We start from the raw sequence: 20,519 nt of genomic DNA, 5'->3' as shown, positions 1-20,519 counted from the left end.
TCTTGGGGCATTGATGGGACACTGGTTTAAGAGTCTCATTATTGCACTGTATGATTTCTATAGTCCTGGAAATGGGGTATAATACTTTGGAAAAGTTATGGAAAAGTTTTGAAAATTCATTGTTAAAAATGTGTGGGAACCCTGTAAAGCCGCATGCGGCAGGGTTTTTTGGGCACAATCTTTTCATAGACCTGATTACTTGTTTTTTGGCGTCGCAGATTAACGCTGTAATGTTTTATATATAAGTGGTGGTAACATTTTGTGACACCACACGGGTCTTCCCAACAATAGCTAAGATTGAAGTCAGTGTGAACATGGCCAAATAATAACGTAATAGCCAAACTAGGTCTAATGAAGCACGCTAGCATTTGGGGTAGACATTAAGGGAAATTTTCAATATCACTGGCCCCACCATTGTTACCACTGGCCCAGGACATTCGTCAAGTATCGATCCCATAATAAGGAAAATTAATGAATTTGATCCTTAAAGCCCTAAAGCATGTTCATTATACAAATAATTGTATGATAATCATTCTAAAAGTAACTCATTCTGATTTCCTTATGGGGAAATATGTAGATGTTTTTAAAAATGTTATTATGCACTTTCTGCTTGTCTGTCATTGTTAGGAGGTAGATATATAATATTAGGTATTGGCTACTGTACTGTTAGCCCTGCATTAGGGTTTATGCTGGCATAAATACTACATCATATACTGTATAAGCTACATTCCTACTACAGCTAATCATTTCTACAGTACAGGCTGATTAAGACCAGTGGTTCTCAACCTTTTCAGGCCGTGACCTAGCCTGGTAAACCCTCCCTCCGGAAATCTCATTTCCATTTGATTTCAGGAGTGAGTCTGGCCTGAACCGCCTTTCTGCAATATTCGCTGTGGGCTGGAGTTGGGCGGGAGTAATACCGTTGACTGACAACCCCTTCAACCAATGATCGTTTTTCCCCTTCAGCCAATCAGCAGTTCATTTTGACGACCTCCAGACTATGTGACGCAACGGGACTTTTGGGACGGCCATGCCCACAATAGGTTGCATTATTGGGATACATGCGTGTCACTCCCCGCCCCTGCCGGTTCTCTAAATTTGTCATGGCTCTGTCATGATTAATTGACCACATATATGAAGTTAAACAACTAAATTCTATCCAAACGATATCTTAATAGTAAATTCCGTGCCTCAAAAAAGAAGTTTGAGACCGTTTTAAAACCGAAAATAAGAACTGACGGCACTCGCAGAAACAACAATGGCTGCCGTTCGTCTTTTGTCGTCCCCAGTCAGGCTGCACTCGGCTTCATTCGGGCTCACTCGAACTCGCCACCTGATTGGCCAACTGTCGCTGTCAATCACAGAACGATGTGCGACGATGCTGATAGGCTCGTCAGTTCGGCGTACAGAGCGAATATTGCAGAAAGGCGGGTCAGGCCAGACTCACTCCTGAAATCAAATGGAAATGAGATTTCCGGAGGGAGGGTTTACCAGGCTAGCCGTGACCCCCCAAAATGATCATAATTGAACTGGGGACCCCGCACCCCGACAGGCTCTTGGAATTATATATTTTTTTAACTCTGTTCCACAGATAAATATTGTGAAAATAGCTGATCTACAAGCTTGTAGATCAGCTATTTGTTTTAAATAGTATAGTTTGTTTATTACTTGTGATGCAGTAATGGTCTTTTTTCTTTTCCTTCTTTTGTTTTTAAGGTTTTAAAAGTCCTTAAACTGTCACTTTACTGTCATCTGGGGACCCCCCCAAAAAGCATGTTGGGAGCCCCCTGGGGATCCCGACCCACAGGTTGAGAAGCACTGATTTAGAGCCTGAAGTGTATGATCAGTGTTGCCAGCTTTTGTGAGAGAAATAAGCAACCAGGTCTATGAAAACGGGTCTATGAAAAGCGACTTTAGGCCACATGAGCACTTTAAACCTATATGCATCGCCTATTTGAGAAAATAGCCGATGCATCTTTGAGGTCCATTATCTCTGGTCCATAGCGTTATAAGGAGTTTGAGAACTCCTAACACTAGTATGGTCCAGAGCTAAGGGGTCCATGACATGAAAATATTTGAGAACCACTGTTGGTTTAAATGAGAATTAAAACATGTGGAAGCAAGCCCAAATACGCAACTACAATTTAGAAACAGGCCCAAAAAAGCCCAATATTTACAAGCACTAAACAAAAAAGGAAGCCCAAAGTCGCTTATAATAATCCGACATGGCAACGCTAATGATTTACTGTGGTACAGCGGTGAAAAGTCGACCTACAAGCTCACAGTATGTCACAAATGCGACGTGTTGTGAGCTTTTAGATCGGCGATTTCTAGCAACATCCACAGGCAATCAAAAACATCAGAACGACTTATGGAATGCACTGCAGTCTGGTCGCACTCACCCTCAGAAAGTTGTGTTAGCCTATTAATGTAAATGTGGAGACGATGGATTTTGAAAAGCTAACGCTAGCTTTTAGGCTAGCTGGCATTACTGTCGGAAGGCTCACCTCCTTACAATTAATAATCAGTGGGATTATTATCCATATTCTCCTGTTTCAGAACCAAGGAGTTGGAGATCTCTCTCCCCCTCTCTCCCTCCATGTAGGTTTGACACAGCTGGACTGCACAGTGCGTGTTTGATGCACTGTTTACATTTAACATGATCGACGCACATAATAGTCATCGTGCTCGCTTTTAACTTATCTTATGCAAGCCAATTCTAGCGGTCTCGCCATTGTGGTTGAAACTTTACCTCCCTCTTTTTCGTCTCATACTGCTTTTCACTCTGGCAACTTATTTTTTCTGTGAGCCTGCCCTGCTCGAGTAGCAGGAGCGAGCGGCAGTCAACTGCCTGCAGCGAGGAGGTGCGTTGAGGTCCGGGGCAGAGCCACAGACAGCAGACCGCTCTGTCTTTGATCCAAATATATTATTTAACTATGTTTTAACGGTAATTACCGCAACGATTTTACATAAATGTTAACAGAACACAGTAGTACAGGGAAATTATTAGATGTTAATGTTTTAATTATATTTATTTATTTTCAATCAATATTTTCACTGGCCCCACCGGGCAAGTGCTTGGTGCGTTCTGCTGGCCCTGACGGTTTAAAAAGTACATATGGGCCACCGGGCCATTTATAATGTCGACCCCTTAAGGCTAACCCTCCGGCCTGAAGCTGTCTTGTTGTGTGATTTGTGTTCGTCCATGCTGGCCCATAATATGGTCTGCTTCCGGGTGGATAGACCTAACTAACAATGAGGATCGTTCTGATTGGTTCCCTTCCCAACTAGTCCCTCAAAAAGAGTAATTCTGATTGGATCTCTTCTCCATTCGTCCCGCCCTAACATTTTCGTCTCGTCTAATTCGTTGACTAACGTGTCCATTACATTTTCGTCTCCCCATTGGCTTAAAAGGGGAGCTTAAAACGGGGGAAGTGTGATGGACAGCCAGGACAGCCAATGAGACTTAGGTGTCGACACTTTTGACTCAGGTGTCGACTAAGACTAGTGCTGTTTATAGAGCCGCGCTAGCGCCTGCGGCTAAAAAGAATGATGGGAAGTTCACTCTTTGTTAAGTCGAATAAATAAACATGCATTTAATAAATGAATCAATTGGCCTATACAGTATACAGTAGTCCCTATATGAAGAACAACTATATGAGCATACAATATAATGCAGGGGTCTTCAACCTTTTCAGGCCAGGGACCCCCAAACTGATGGGGTGATGGAGCAGGGACACCCTAGCTCGTAGGGGGGTAGGCTACCACATATATCGTATATTTATGTATAAAATGGTGTTTTATATGTATAAACATGAAAACAATTTTGCCTGCTCCTAGACACAGGTTGTCCCAGTAGGTGTGCAAAAGGACCTTTCTCAGTCAGGGGCATCAATTCGGTATGGCAAGGTGCCATACCTTAGCCTGGCTCCAGCCCGTGAATCGCTAGCCACGGCCATTAAAAAAACATGTTCAGGCGATTCTGGTCTGGTGACGCTCTCATAGGAGGTCTCAGCCTCGGTTGAAAATCTGAAAGACGAATCGGGATCGGGATAATCCAGTATGAACCAATCGCCAAAGAGTCTTTGAAAAAAAAAACTTTGGCCACGCCCCATCTCAGCAATCGGCTGCATTGAGAGGGCTTTCAGACTAAATAATGGAGTGTAACGAAATGAGAATTCAGGCTGAGTGTCAGGCTAGCCATACCTTGGCTCCAGAAAAAAAGGGAAAAAATCATGAATCATTTCATGATGCAGGTGTAAGACCATTGTGTTTGTATTGTTTTATAGGTATAATTCGGGGGGTTTGGGGGGGTTTGTCCCCCTAAAAAAAGGATAGGTGTCCCTTATTTTAATCTTTGGGAGTTGGCAACCCTAACCTTGCCATATCTTAGCTTTTGCTGAACTGACGCCACTGACCTTTCTCTACAAAATATGTATATATATATATTTTTTTAATCAAACAACAATTTCGCGGACCCCCGTAGAGCTGAGCTCTACGGGGCCAGAGCTCAGCTCTGGACCTGTTTTGTTATTGGCAGTATTCTGTCACTTCTTCTTCTGCCACTTTTCGCAGTTCTGGCTGAACCGCTAATTCTCACAATCTTTCGTTAAAAGGTGGCGCTATAGCACTCAATTGAAAATGCCAACTTTGAACAGGTACAACTCATGCCCTGTTTGACCTGCAGCCATGAAACTTGGATACACATATGCGTCTCCTCATGCTGAACAACTTTCACCCTCTGACTTTTGACCTCTGACCTTTAGATCTCCCACCATTTTGAATTATATGAAAAACAGTCATTGGCCCCTAACTTCTGCATTTTTTCACTTATGAAAAATCCGCTCCCATCATTATGTCGGCAGAGGTCCAAAGTTCAAGTGTTAAACGTTTCGTGCAGATAGCGCCAAAATCCCAGGATTCCATAGATTTTAACTATTGCAGTTTTATGAAAATTATTCATCTGAGCCTAAAACATACATGCAGACTCACATTTCTTTGAAACTTTGCAGAAATGTACAGGGTCATTCCAAATATCACTTGAAACCAATCTTACTCCAGTACCAGTATACAATATTCGAGTATTGGGTATAGTATAGTATATAGATATACAAATACATACGTCTACGAATTTATACCTTTTATATATACAATTTAGGTATAGATTGGCATACATAGCTAAATAATATAGCAAACATGGCCAGCCCAGCGCCCCACAACTGTCTGGGCTGTGGGATAAAAATGCCCGTGGAGGACGGCCTTGATAAATGTATGCTGTGCTGCCTTAGGGCAGCTGCATCCGGCACTCAGAGCGGCGAGGCCTCGCGTTCCCATGGGAACAGGCGCTCGCTCGGTGACGAAAGCGACATTAGCCCAGCTAACGCCAGCAGGCGAGGCTACAGGGCGGATGTCGACGGTCAGTGGGAATCCCCGTTTACGTCACGGACGTCACAGGCTTCCCTCGCCAGCGTACGATCAGAACCCGACAGGGCAGATGACGTCAGCAGCCCCCACCTTCCCCACGAATCCTCTCGCTCGCTGTCTTTCCAGATGGAAAGCTGCAATCCATATCCTTGGGTGTTACGCACCATGCAAAAAGGATACGGATTACAAGTCAAGAGCTCACCTCCACTGTCCACTACGGTAGTGTTCTCCCGAGCGTCAGGCCAGGCGGCCATCACGCTGCGGGACGAGGTATCAGCTCTTTTGAGCAAGGGGGCTATCAGAGAACTATCTCCGGATCAGAACCGGCTCGGTTTCTACTCGGAATATTTCCTGGTGAAAAAGAAGGGGGGGGGGGGGCGTAAGACCTATTCCGAACCTCAAAGGCCTGAACAGGTACTTGATGGTTTTCAAGCTGCACGTACAGGACTTGCATGCAGGCTGCCGGACTCATGGCCTCGGCCGTGAGCCTGATTCAGCTTGGCGGACTGAACATGAGACCTTTTCAGAGGCCATGGGCTCTCAAAAGGCGGTAGTGTCAGCACAGTGTGATAAAGCACTATACGGCGTGTCGCTGACGAGGTCAGTTCACACGACCGTGGTGTAGTTCTGTCTGTCGATCTGCAGTGACACAGACAGGACGTGCTGGTCTGTCGAACACAAACTGGGCGGCCATTATAGCCCGCTATACGGCGTATCACCGATTGGGTCGGTTTGCGCATCCATGGCGGAGTCCCGTCAGTGGAGACACTGGGCGGGGCGCGCTGGTAGTCAGTTGAACAGTGTTATACCCGTGGCCATTATAGCCCGCTTTACGGTGTATTACCGATTGGGTCGGTTTACGTGTCCGGGGCGGAGTTCTGTCTGTGGATCTGGTCTCAGTGTCGCAAGACAGAACGGGCTGGGTCTGCCAGGGGTCCCCTGAATCAGTCATCGCACACTACACAGCGTATAGCCGACTGGGCCGGTCTACGCGGCTGTGGCGTGGTTTGCTGGAGAACCGGGTGTGGTGATACCAGCAGAGTGCATCCGTGCTGTCAGGGGCGAGCGGAGCGCACCATATATGGTGTTGCACGGCGGGGCCGTCTACACACCTAGGTGTAATTCTGCGTGGTGGAATCCGTCATCGGTGTGAAGCCACGGAGTAAGCTCCTTGCTCATCCCGAGAATGCGCAGAGCCATGGCTATCCGGATGCAGCTAGCCAACACAGAGGCTATTCCGTCACCGCTTGCGTGACCAGAATAGCCCTTACCTTTATTGAGGAGCTGCAACAACTGGCTTGCAGGCTCCCCAGGCTGTTTGAGGAACAGGCAGGGTATGGCTGCTCTCCGGTCGGTGAGGCGCCATCGGTGGCGGTCCTAGTCCAAACTGTGGCAGGGGGACCGAGCTTGTCCGATGAAGCGGCCTATTGAGCCATCGGCCATGTTGGGCCAAGAGGCCAGTGCCCGGCTTCAACAAGCTAAGGAGGCTCGTGGATGTGCACTGGAGGTGGTGGCAGGAATGCTCCGGCATGTAAGTAATAGAGTACTTTCTCCACCACTGGTGTGGACAGTCATTATAGCCCGCTTACGGCGTATTACCGATTGGGTCGGTTTACGCGTCCGTGGCGGAGTCCCGTCAGTGGAAACACTTGGCGGGCAGTCTGGTGGTCTGTCGAGCACAACCTGGGCGGCCATTACAGTCCGCTATGCGGCGTATCACCGATTGGGTCGGTCTACGCGTCCGTGGCGGAGTTCTGTCTGTGGATCTGGTCTCAGCGACGCAAGACAGAACGTGCTGGGTCTGCCAGGGGTCCCCTGAATCAGTCATTGCACACTATACAGCGTATCGCCGACTGGGTCGGTTTACACGCGCTGTGGCGTAGTTTGCTGGAGAACCGGGTTCGTCGAATCCAGCGGAGCACATCCGTACTGTCAGGGACGAGCGGAGCGCAACATATATGGTGGGTTGCCGCTTCTACTCCAGCCCAACAGACTAAACGTCCGAGGCCGGCAGAGCGGTGAGAGCCAAGCTCAGGCTATGGCTCCCCCTCTTTACCTACCGTACCTACCTAAGGCTAGGCTCTGGTGGAAACAACCCAGGAGGCGTACAGACAGGCAATCAAGCCAGTCCAACGACGGGAGTACGGGCACACTCGACACAGGGCCTTGCTACCTAGCATCGGCTCTGGCGAGGTGCCCCTTTGTCCGAGATCTGTACGGCGGCCTCTTGGGCGGCGCCCTCCACATTCACCAGGTTCTACTGCATGAACGTGGCAGCCAGCACCCCATCCACGGAGCGAGTGCTGGGCTCCAGGCAGTAGAGCAGGTCATACTCACCGTGCCTCCGAGACCCCGGCTCCCGCAGGACGGGCCCGGGCTCGGAGTGATGTCATGCATGGGAAGCTAGCCCTGCGCCTTGCGGGCTAGCTAGCTGGCTAATCAGTTGATTGGCCTGACGCCAGCTGGGCCTAGGTAGCGGCTTGCGCCTAGGCCACGAGTATTACATACTTCGTTGGATGACAGGATTTTGGATCACGCCTTGGGCTCTGATACTTCGGGCTTAAACTGCTTCGGGCTGCCGCGGGGGCAGCTGGGTCTGCTTATTTCCTCGCGGTGTGTCTTAGAGTGTTCCCGTACATATTGAATAATATGTACTGGAGAGCCAGTCTCGACCACGATAGAGAACGGAAGGTTACATCCGATGTAACCCAGGTTCTCTGAGTGGAGAGACTGGCTCTCCACGCTTGAGCCGCTCCGAAATTCGTGTCAATCAAAGTTAATCGAAGTGGCACTGCCTGGGTGGGGCTTAAATACCCCACTGATCACAGATCAGGGCAGGGCCACCATGAGTGATGTGTCTTAAAGAGTATCCACGAGCACTGCCCCAGGGGGTCAGTTCCCGTACATATTGAATAATATGTAGTGGAGAGCCAGTCTCTCCACTCAGAGAACCTGGGTTACATCGGATGTAACCTTCCGTTATGTTACATGCTTTTATTTTCCATGTTTTAGCACCTTCTACAGGCTGACAAGGGAATATCACCTTATTTGATTATTGGAGGTCATCATGACCTCAGGTCCTTTGATCAGTAGTCCTCTAATCAAGTGTGCATCTACTACACCTTGTGGTAGTAATCAAGGGGCATTAGCCACACCCTTAGACCTAACAGACTGAGAACTGCATTCAGACCTCAAGGAAGCTTTGTTTGTGAGTAACCTTAGATAGTTAGTTCTTTGTGTTTGTTAAAAGTTATTCTTCTAAAAAAAGGGACTTTTCATGCGATATTATTTCATGTTACATTTGCTAGATTAAAAACATTTGTAGTAAATTCATGATGATTACAATAGTCCCAGAGAAGCTCATTCGGGCCTTGTATCTTGCATTTGATGTAATAATTCATTGTAATTTCTGTCAGTTGAAATATGACGTGGTCATTTTCTGTATTTACAGTTTCACACTCCAGAATCTTTAATAAACGGACGTGACATTTCACGTTCAAACTAAGAGGAAGAGTGTTTGTGCTGTCTGGCAATGTGCACACATACACGTGCCCAGGTTCCAGAACAGTGAAAAAACAGCATCTCAGCGAGGTCTCCACAGCAGTCATCCTCGTGATCAAGAGAAGTACTCTTCATAACCTTTCCAGCTCAACCCAAGCTACAAGATGGACGCTACTCCACACACAGAGGAACAGCGGACAGCTCCTGGAGCAAACGAGACTCTTGTTACAAGGTCAGCAACCAGCATCTCAAGCTCAGGCTCGAGCAAAATATCTTCTGCCACCGTGGCAGCAGTTAAAGCACGGGCTAAAGTGTTGGCCGCACGTGCCCGCACAGTTTATGTTGAGCAAGCAAACAAACTGTTATTAGAAAAAGCTCGGATAGATGCTCAGATAGATGCTGATCTTGCTATGCTGACCCTAAACGAAGACATTGCAGCAGCAGAAGCAGAGGCTGAAGCTCTTGAGGAAATGGAGAGAGGCTCCAGGAGCTCCAGGGGATCCAGAGCATCAGGTTTCGTTTCTCTTCCATCCCAATCTGCACAACAAAGAACCAGTGAGTACGTTGAATGTCATTCTAAAGCATCCAGTGTGCATAACGAACTCACTGAACATAAAGTATTTTCAGAGGTGCATCTTCAGCCTCAGCAACACGGCTCTGCTGTAGTCAACAACGCCCCTCAGCAACACAGCTCTGCTGTAGTCAACAACGCCCCTCAGCAACACGGCTCTGCTGTAGTCAACAACGCCCCTCAGCAACACAGCTCTGCTGTAGTCAACAACGCCCCTCAGCAACACAGCTCTGCTGTAGTCAACAACGCCCCTCAGCAACACGGCCCTACTGTGTTCAGCAGCTCCCCTCAGCAACACAGCTCTGCTGTGTTCAGCAGCGCCTCTCAGCAACACGGCTCCGCTGTGTTCAGCAGCGCCCCTCAGCAACACGGCTCCGATGTGTTCAGCAACGCCCTTCAGCAACACGGCTCCGCTGTGTTCAGCAGCGCCCCTCAGCAACACGGCTCCGATGTGTTCAGCAACGCCCTTCAGCAACACGGCTCCGCTGTGTTCAGCAGCGCCCTTCAGCAACACGGCTCCGCTGTGTTCAGCAGCGCCCCTCAGCAACACGGCTCCGCTGTGTTCAGCAGCGCCCCTCAGCAACACGGCTCCGCTGTGTTCAGCAGCGCCCCTCAGCAACACGGCTCCGCTGCGTTCAGCAGCGCCCCTCAGCAACACGGATCCGCTGTGTTCAGCAGCGCCCCTCAGCAACACGGATCTGCTGTGTTCAGCAGCGCCCCTCAGCAAAACGGCTCTGCTGTGTGCAACAGCACACCTCAGCAACACAGCTCTGCTGTATTCAACAGCGTCCCGCAGCAACACAGCTCTGCCGTATTCAATGCTGCCCCTCAGCAGCGCAATCTTGTGTTGAACAGTGCCACTGCAGACTTTGACAATAGTCACTTCAACAGCACCCAACCACAAATCTCACCCAGCCAGCAAGCGAAACCACTCTACTCCGCTCACAACCAGCAAACTACTCATACTCACTCTGGCGACCATACAGGGTTTGGTGATATCGCTAAATTCCTCGCTCGACGAGAATTACTGAGCTCCAGTCTTACCAAGTTTGACGACCGTCCTGAAGGCTTCAGGGCGTGGGAGTCAAGTTTCCTGAACTCCATTCAAGGAGCAGGACTTACTTGCAGCGAAGAGCTCGATCTGCTAACTAAGTGGTTAGGCCCACAGTCATCAGCACACGTCAAGAGGATTCGAGCTGTCCACGTCAACGACCCGGCTCTAGGCCTGAGAAACGCTTGGTCTCGTCTTCAGGAGTGTTACGGGTCACCAGAGATGGTCGAGAAGGCTTTCTTAGACAGAGTGGAGAGTTTTCCAAGGATCACTAATAAGGATCCCCAGAAGCTTCGAGAGCTTGGTGATCTGTTACAGGAGATCGCATCAGCAGGGCATGAGGGCAATCTACCAGGGCTGACTTACCTGGCCACCGCTAAAGGCTTGAATCCCATTGTGGGGAAGTTGCCATTCAACCTCCAGGAAAAATGGATCTCGAAAGGGAGTGATTACAAGCTACGCTACCATGCACAGTTTCCACCTTTCACCTACTTTGCCGACTTCGTTTCTAGAGAGGCCTACATCCGCAATGACCCAAGTTTCACTCTCTTCTCTTCGGATGCTACATCAGTGAAGCCAGACAATGCAGTGAGGCAGACGAGTAACTCCAGAAACGCAGTCACCTCACTCAAGACAGAGGTCTCTTCTTCGTCTGAATCCGACACTACAGAGACTCCCAGGGCTAAATTGGATGTCAATAAGCAATGTCCGATCCATAAAAGGCCTCACCCCCTTAAATATTGTAGAGGGTTCAGATCCAAGGCCATCGAAGAACGCAAGGCCTTTCTCAAAGAAGCTGGCATATGCTTTAGATGTTGCTCTACAAGCAAGCATGTCGCCAAAGATTGTAACATTGCTGTTCAATGTAAAGAGTGCAGCAGTGACAAGCATGTAACAGCTCTCCACCCTGGACCAGCTCCATGGTATAGCCAAACCTCTGAGTCAGAGGATGGCGAGGAGGAGAAGGGTGAGCCATCTCCTACTGTTAACTCCAAGTGTACGGAAGTCTGTGGAGAAAACAACAGCCCACGCTCCTGCTCTAAAATATGCCTCATTACAGTGCATCCCAATGGACAACCAGAAAGGGCAGTAAGACTCTATGCTATTCTCGACGACCAGAGCAACCGGTCTCTCGCCAGATCGGAGTTCTTTGACCTCTTTGGTCTCAAGGGCAACGATGCTCTCTACACGCTCCGGACGTGTGCCGGTATCACTGAGATGTCTGGAAGGAGAGCCACAGGCTTCATCGCGCAACCCTTAGATGGAAGTCTCAGCGTCAATCTCCCAACTCTCATAGAGTGCAACTACATCCCTGAAGACAGGACAGAGATTCCTACTGCGAATATAGCGAAGCATCACACTCATCTCCAGTCCATTGCAAAACGCATTCCTCCACTCGATCCAGAGGCTCAGATCCTACTCCTGCTTGGACGTGACGTCCTACAGGTCCACAAGGTGAGAGACCAACGCAACGGACCTAATCACGCGCCATATGCCCAGCGCTTGGATCTTGGCTGGGTCATCGTCGGTGAAACCTGTCTAGGCGCAGCTCACAAACCCAAAGATGAGAGTGTGTTCCGCACTCACATTCCTGAGAACGGGCGTCACTCTTGCTTCACACCCTGCACAAACCATCTCACTGAGAAAGAGAACCTCACTGTGAGCAGTCAAAGGTCTCGCAGTACAGCTTGCTCATGTTCTGCCCATCGCTGAGATTGTGATGCTCATGTCACCTTAAGGTTACATAGACTGTGCATGTGATTTTTGTCTTTAATAGTGGTATTGCATACAATCCCAGGCAGGGAGTGTTATGTTACATGCTTTTATTTTCCATGTTTTAGCACCTTCTACAGGCTGACAAGGGAATATCACCTTATTTGATTATTGGAGGTCATCATGACCTCAGGTCCTTTGATCAGTAGTCCTCTAATCAAGTGTGCATCTACTACACCTTGTGGTAGTAATCAAGGGGCATTAGCCACACCCTTAGACCTAACAGACTGAGAACTGCATTCAGACCTCAAGGAAGCTTTGTTTGTGAGTAACCTTAGATGGTTAGTTCTTTGTGTTTGTTAAAAGTTATTCTTCTAAAAAAAAGGGACTTTTCACGCAATATTATTTCATGTTACATTTGCTAGATTAAAAACATTTGTAGTAAATTCATGATGATTACAATAGTCCCAGAGAAGCTAATTCGGGCCTTGTATCTTGCATTTGATGTAATAATTCATTGTAATTTCTGTCAGTTGAAATATGACGTGGTCATTTTCTGTATTTACAGTTTCACACTCCAGAATCTTTAATAAACGGACGTGACATTTCACGTTCAAACTAAGAGGAAGAGTGTTTGTGCTGTCTGGCAATGTGCACACATACACGTGCCCAGGTTCCAGAACAATGCGCGCAAACCCGAATGCACGCACTAACATTGCGAGTCAATGTTTAGAGATTGTTGCGTCCACATCAGGCACTGTAGAACGTTTTTTATCTACATTTTATGGTAGGTTATACATTTCACTCACTAGTCATTAACTACATAATATGTACCTTGTTGGTTTGCTCACTTAAAATATATATAGAATATGTTTTAAGGTAATATTTATTCAAGGAAAATCTGGGTTCAGGAGAGGTGGTGCGGTGCACTAGCGCCCTCTATGGACGGGCCGCGGCTGTCCTACCTGTCCTAACTGTTGGTGTGAATATAAGAAATATGGTTTATGGTGGTTGGGGGGTCCCCCCCCGACCTCCAAAAATATGAAAAAGAAAACGAAATCACATCAGCACCATAGGCCTCTCCTGAATAAACAATGCACACTCCCTTAAAGTACCTAAAGTAGAAAGTACTAGTTATGCAGAGTGTCCCATTTCACAAGTTTTCAATGTATAAAATGTATACAAATCTTTTGAAAATAGCCGATCTACAAGCTCACAGATCTCATAGATCTGCTATTTTCAAAAGTTTCAAAAACCTTCTTATATAAAGTATATTATAATATACTTACTCCAGATATTATCTGGCGTAAGATGAATAAGTCTTCCCAGTTCATATAATCTTTTAACATTTTTTTTAACAGTAACATTTACCTCTTTTATCTTCTTTGCTCTTCTTTGCAGAACTGTCATGTCATTGAAGGATGAAATGAAGAAATGTATCACAGGTGTAACCATTACGGATGCAAAGATGGGCAACAACTGGATTATTGAAGACTCTGGATTGTTGAATGAAAGAACTATGTTTTTACTAGCACAGCCTGACCAGAAAGAAACATACCTACCTGGCTTCGAGGCAACGGCAAACTTCACCTACAACGGTAGGGATGGGTCAGAATAATCCAATATTCAAATAATCGGTTTTAGGATAAAAATTGAATATTAAAAAATGATTATGTATTTCTTTTTTTTCCTTTCTTTCTTTTTATAAATAAGGGGGGGGGGTGTATTATTAAATATTGGAATAATCGTTATTAGAATTATAATCAAATTTCATTTTGGTCCCTTCCCTACAGAGACAGAGATGTCGAAGTTGAACCGCAGAGTTAGTGTGGGATGGATACAGTTGGTGGCTCCAGACGGCGAAACCAAATACTCATATGAGAAGCCCTTGAGGAAGGGCTGGGTGAAGACCAATGGACAGTGGGCAGATGGGACGTCTCCGGTGAAGCACATTAAGTAAGTCTGCAACTAATTATTAATTCCATAATTGATTAATCGGTCGATTATTTTATCGATTAATTGGATTATCGCACTTATTTATTAGATTTGATGTTGTTTTAGGCATGTTCTATTTAACAAGACAATACAGATGAATAATTAATTAAAAAGTACATGTTATACAATTTAGCTCAGCTGCTGATTAAGCTACTACCCATAAAATACATATCAAAATAAATAAAAGCCACCTTATGGTACCTTTTATCTTCTGACTGCTTGATTTGATTAAAAACAAATTTTAAGCTAAAGGGTAACCGTCCTCTTTTAAATAGATACAGGACATCTGGGCACCTCGATGTAAAATTGTCTATTTTGTCCAAAATGTTAAAAAATAAAAGTAATGTAAAGAACTAGAGGGTCGGGGCGCTGCGCGCCCCTCCCCCCTAGCCGCTGCGCGGTGCTTTGTGTTTGTTGGTCTCTATAATATATAAAGCCATAATAGGAGATGTTCCCAATGGAGCTATGCCCAAATATGGAGTGTGTTGTCTGACCTCACTTGGGTCTCGTTGGGCGGTCATATAAAGCCATAATAGGAGATGTTCCCAATGGAGCTATGCCCAAATATGGAGTGTGTTGTCTGACCTCACTTGGGTCTCGTTGGGCGGTGGTCGGCGATGACGCTAAGGAACAACATGGCCGACTGTAATGTTGTGAGTTTGTGTTGGCCGCAATTAATTATGCTGCGAGGGGGCAGATGTGTGCTGAGCAGTATGAAGTGGCCTACAGACTGCGCGTAGTAATTCTGCACGTTGTGGCGTGTCTTGTTAGTGACATTGATATGTTGTTTTTGTGTTTAGTCCCACACAGTGGCAGGGTTTTTTTGGGGGGTTTTGGGTTTAGAAATGTATATATACTAGAGGGTCGGGGCGCTGCGCGCCCCTCCCCCCTAGCCGCTGCGCGGTGCTTTGTGTTTGTTGGTCTCTATAATATATAAAGCCATAATAGGAGATGTTCCCAATGGAGCTATGCCCAAATATGGAGTGTGTTGTCTGACCTCACTTGGGTTTGATTGATTGATTGATGTACTTTATTTAGTAAGACATGAGAACAGTACATGGCAGTACATAACAGTACATGGAAGTACAAATTCGCAATACAAGGTCTACTAAACTGGATAGCTCAGTTAAGCACGTAGCTTGTTTAAGATGAGATCCCCATGCACACAAATCATGTTGACATATAAGAGACAGACAGATATACACACTACTATACAGAATGTCATACAATCAGTTTACAGGTTACTGGTATGAAGTATGAAGGGTGAAAAATATGTACAAAAAAGAAAGAGAGGGGGGGGGGGTAGGTTAGGTTAGGACATGGGGTAGGTTAGGACTTGGACAGGGGCCATTTTTGAATTGCAGCCTCCTGAAGGTGTATCTTTAGGGCATTTTTGAAAGTAAGTAGGGTTTTACACTCCTTTACTCCTTTTGGTAGGGCATTCCACATTTTAGATGAATAGCATGAGAAAGAGTTCATTCCCTTTGTTGTGCCAAATCTGGGTTGAACATGGTTTGTGGAGCTGCCTCTGGTGTTATGATCATGGACTTGATTAACATTTTGGAAGTATTTTGACAAATACAGGGGGATCCCAATGTTGTGGTGTATCTTAAAGACCAGGCCCATAGCAAGTTGCTGTACTCTGTCCTCAACCCTAAGCCATCCAAGCCTAGCAAAATGGGCATGGGTTAGATGGGCTTTGTAATTGAGGCCAAGAAGTAGCCTTACAAGTTTGTTTTGGGATGTTTGGAGCCTTGTTTTTAGGGCCTTGGAGGTGTTGTGATACCATGAAGTACCATAGGTCTCGTTGGGCGGTTATATAAAGCCATAATCGGAGATGTTCCCAATGGAGCTATGCCCAAATATGGAGTGTGTTGTCTGACCTCACTTGGGTCTCGTTGGGCGGTGGTCGGCGATGACGCTAAGGAACAACATGGCCGACAGTAATGTTGTGAGTTTGTGTTGGCCGCAATTAATTATGCTGCGAGGGGGCAGATGTGTGCTGAGCAGTATGAAGTGGCCTACAGACTGCGCGTAGTAATTCTGCACGTTGTGGCGTGTCTTGTTAGTGACATTGATATGTTGTTTTTGTGTTTAGTCCCACACAGTGGCAGGTTTTTTTGGGGGGTTTTGGGTTTAGAAATGTATATATAGATAGATAGATAGATAGATAGATACTTGATGTGAACATGCACGGTACATCATTATCAGACTTAATTTTATCCTTCAACTTCTTGTTTATGCCCCAAAACGACTGGATATACAGGTTTTGCAGCAATTTGTAGTATTTGTAGAAATATTAGACCTTAATTGTCAAATGTTTAAGCATGTTCTAATCCAGGGGTCTTCAACAGGGGGTGTTTAAGCATGTTCTAATCCAGGGGTCTTCAACAGGGGGTCCGGGACCCCTAGGGGGTCCTCAGAGTAACTACAGGGGAGCCGTCAAATGTTCTTGATTGGATTCATTTATTTTTTACATTAACCACGTGAACCCTAGCATCCCTATTCAGAGGAGAACTTTAACCAAATATAGCCAATCTACAGTGAGCTTGTAGATCGGCTATTTTCGGCAAAGAGGTTTGGTGTGAAAAAAGAACAGACCAAGTACAGAGTGAAAGGTCAGGTGTACTAAGTATTGACAGTGTAAAATACACATTAACATGAATCCAACATCATAGTAGTCTATGAAATCTATGAAAAGGTTTAACCTGCAATTTTATGCAATATCTAGTGGTGGTCCCTGCTTCATCTCTCTCTCAACTAGGGGGTCCTTGGCCTTGAAAACTTTTAAGACCCCTGTTCTAATCATGTATACTTTACTTTAAAAACATTTCCCAAATATTAAACTTTTTAAAATTTTGGACAAAATAGCCAATTTTCCCTAGTGCCCACCTATCCTGTTACCTTGCAACCTTGCAGACCCAGTAGTTTAATGGGCGTCTATTTACCGACGTCGGGACTGGGGAGCTTTATAATACTCAGTGCTTGGATCCGGTGTACAGCCCGCCTACTGTATCCTTTCATCACGTTTCCACTTCCGGCCTGATGGCTAGCGAGCTAACAAGCTAACGAGGCCACAACGAGGCGATCTACTGCATAATGCAACCAAGGGGCAAGGCTGAGATATTTACGATGAGGCCGACAAAATGGCCAGAGTGGCGCTGTTTTACCATGCGCCGACCTGTGAGTTCAGAAAGAATTTATTTTAGCGCAAGTGAATGGGTTTTTTGACAAACTTTAGACTAGATTTTCTTACTGTAATAAAAATTGTCATAAATTCTATATGCTTCCAGTCGCTAGTTTAAAGTCTCCTTTCAATCATCAGGATATGCGTTTTGCTAAATTATGGTTCTATTTATTATAAAATTGACGATAAAGTAGGCTATTCTCTAGGAGGGGCGGGATGATTTGATTGACACGCTACACAACCAATAGCATTCATTCCCCGCCCCCCGCTCTTGATTGACAAGTTACCCAACCAATAATGGTCTGAACTCATTCTGACGCGTATTGAAAGATGGCGGACCTACAGTCTTGCAGCAATCGGCTTCATTTTCGGTCTGTAGAAATCAGCGGAGGGGGTTTGTCCATCTCATTTATACAGTCTATGAATGCAACGTGCCTGCTCTAGAAATGCTCCCGCATAACCGATTCTTGTTAGGCGAACGAGGCCACAACGAGGCGATCTACTGCATATTGCAACGTGCCTGCTCTAGAAATGCTCCCGCATAACCGTTGCTGATTAATAATCGATAATCAAATTCGTTGGCAACAAATTTAGTAATCGATTTTAAATCGATTTGTTGTTTCAGCCTTACCATTCAGCACTCGTAAGATTCTGAGTTCTTTTTACAGCTGTTTATTCACTGAAAACACCATAGAACTGACAGTACATACAGAAAAGACAAAAAACAAAACATTAACTTGTATATTCTGACATTCACATTAATATATATATATGACTGACATATATATGACTTTCACAATGACTCACAAACAAATACTGACAAATACACAAATACTACTTTCTTTCTTCTATTCAACTCTCCTTCTCTTCTATTACATTTCATACACAGAATTATCACTCACACAATGCTGATTATAGAGAACTTTAAGTTACAGCAATCGCTTGTGTTATGGATTAATTAAACTGAACGCTCTGATGTGGTTATAGCAAACGCAGATCAAACAACATTTTATTTGTCTTTGATAAGCTTAAAGGTTTCATGACGTTCAGTTTTACCACACATTAAAAGTCTTTGTCATGGTCCTTCAAACGTGTATAGAATTTTTTTTTTTTTTTTTGCCTGCGGGTGTCGCTGGCGAGGGATTTTGCCTGTCAATCATTGCCTTTGCTCCGCCCCCCCAAAAGGAAAGGATAGGGGAGGGGAGGGGCGAGGAGGAGAGTGGGCGGGATTAATCGGCTGTGACCTCACTGCCGAAGGGCCAAGCTCAGATTACTTTTCAGCCTAATTATTCAGAAAACCCCAGACCACAGAAAATCCACTGAATGTTCAAAGTTCAGATTTTTTTGAGTGTAATTGAGGTCATAAAACGCCCCAAAAAACATAAAAAATAAAAAGAGAAAATGAATGTCATAGAGCCTTTAACTGGCAACTGTTGATAAAAATACAACTTATTTACACAAGGAATTAACAGTCACACTTTTGTGCATTACAGTTAAAATGTAATGACAATCACATTCACGATCAATTTAGAATGCAGTTAACTTGCATCATGAGCTCTAGCCTTTGCTTGCCTTTCAATAAAAACTATAGGTTACTAGCGTAATCCCCGGTTTTATGGTATAGGGAGTGAGAGTCTCCTTATGGGAGAGCGCGCACTCTGGCGTGAACATAGAATAATTACTTGATACACTCCGGACAATACTCTGATTGGCTGGACTGTGATGTCTTTCCTGTCTGGAGGTCCCGCCCTCCATGGTACAAATACCCAGAAGACATCGGCTTGCTCCTTTTTTTCCTTCTTGTTCGCCTAACAAGAAGGGTGTTGTGGGCGAGACTCGCTAGTCGCTCCCTATATCATAAAATCGGGGTTACGCTAGTAACCTATAGTTTTATATTCTAAGAGTCGCTTCGAGTCTCGCCATTTGGAAGTGAAATTTGATAAACTCCTGTATTGTTATCCCGAAGTCAGAGGACACAGCCTCAGGTACTGCCCGGTGCCTGGAGGCCACGTGCAGGATCGTATGCGCCCCTAATGTGCAGTTACGTCCAACCCGCGAACCTTACCAAGGTCAGAGGCGAAGCCCGGCTGGCGGCACAACATAGGGCCTGAATAGAGAACTCTAAACAGTGACCCAGATGCTGCCCCCCTTCAAGGTACTGCCTGGAGCCTAGAGGCCACGTTTAGGACTATATGCGCCACTTGGGGAGCAGTAGAGCTTAAATCGGGCCTAAATATGTGAGCCCAGCTCGACCCAGCCCGACGGAACGTCAAGCCCGGCCCGACCCAAAACCCGATACATAATTGACTAATTGGGCCCAGCCCAGCCCGAAACCCGTCATTTTTCTAAACAAGCTTAATTGCTGCATACAACCTTTTTTCTCATTAAATCTTGATAATTCGTAAAGAACAGGAGTCATTTTACCCTTTTCCACCTGTCTGTATTTTTTTTTAAAAACAGTTTGTTGCAAATTCAGCAAATAGGGCTATGAATGTAAATTGTAATAATAACTGTTCTGAGTGGAACAAATAAACATTGTTGGAGCCTCTCTTGGAGGACACGGCCTCCGCTCAGTGGCAGCGGTGGCCTAGTGGTTAGAGGGGCGGCCTTGATACCGGAAGGTCCCTAGTTCGATTCCCCAATTCATCACATCAATCATGAATCACCGCTGAATAGCCCTTGAGCAAGGCTTCCATGCAGGGTCCGGCTGGAAACAAGCTTCGTGCTTAGTCCGACACCCTGGGTAAACAACAAACTTTGCTTTGCTTAAATCAGGCAGCAGGCGCCAAGCACAGTATAGCGCGCACGCAGGCCAGGCCAGGCAAGGCAGGCTGGCTATTATAGCTACAGAGTTCAAAAGATGTCTATTAGGCTATACAAAAGTAGCCTATAATATTTAAACAACAAACAAAAAAAACTTCTGCTTAATAGCGATAACAATTAAATTGTGTAGAAATATTGACTCAAATCAAACTAGGCTTATGCAATATGCACCACTAGGTCTGGAGGACAATTTAACATTGGTTCGTGTTTACAAAACTTTATATTGTGCAATCTTAAATGAAATCTGGGACTCT

This window comes from Gymnoscopelus microlampas, assembly GCF_963454915.1.
Source record: "Gymnoscopelus microlampas genome assembly, chromosome: 20".
In the NCBI taxonomy this organism is placed as follows: Eukaryota; Metazoa; Chordata; class Actinopteri; order Myctophiformes; family Myctophidae; genus Gymnoscopelus; species Gymnoscopelus microlampas.
The sequence above is the reverse complement of the archived record's forward strand: the minus strand, read 5'-3'. Positions refer to the sequence as shown.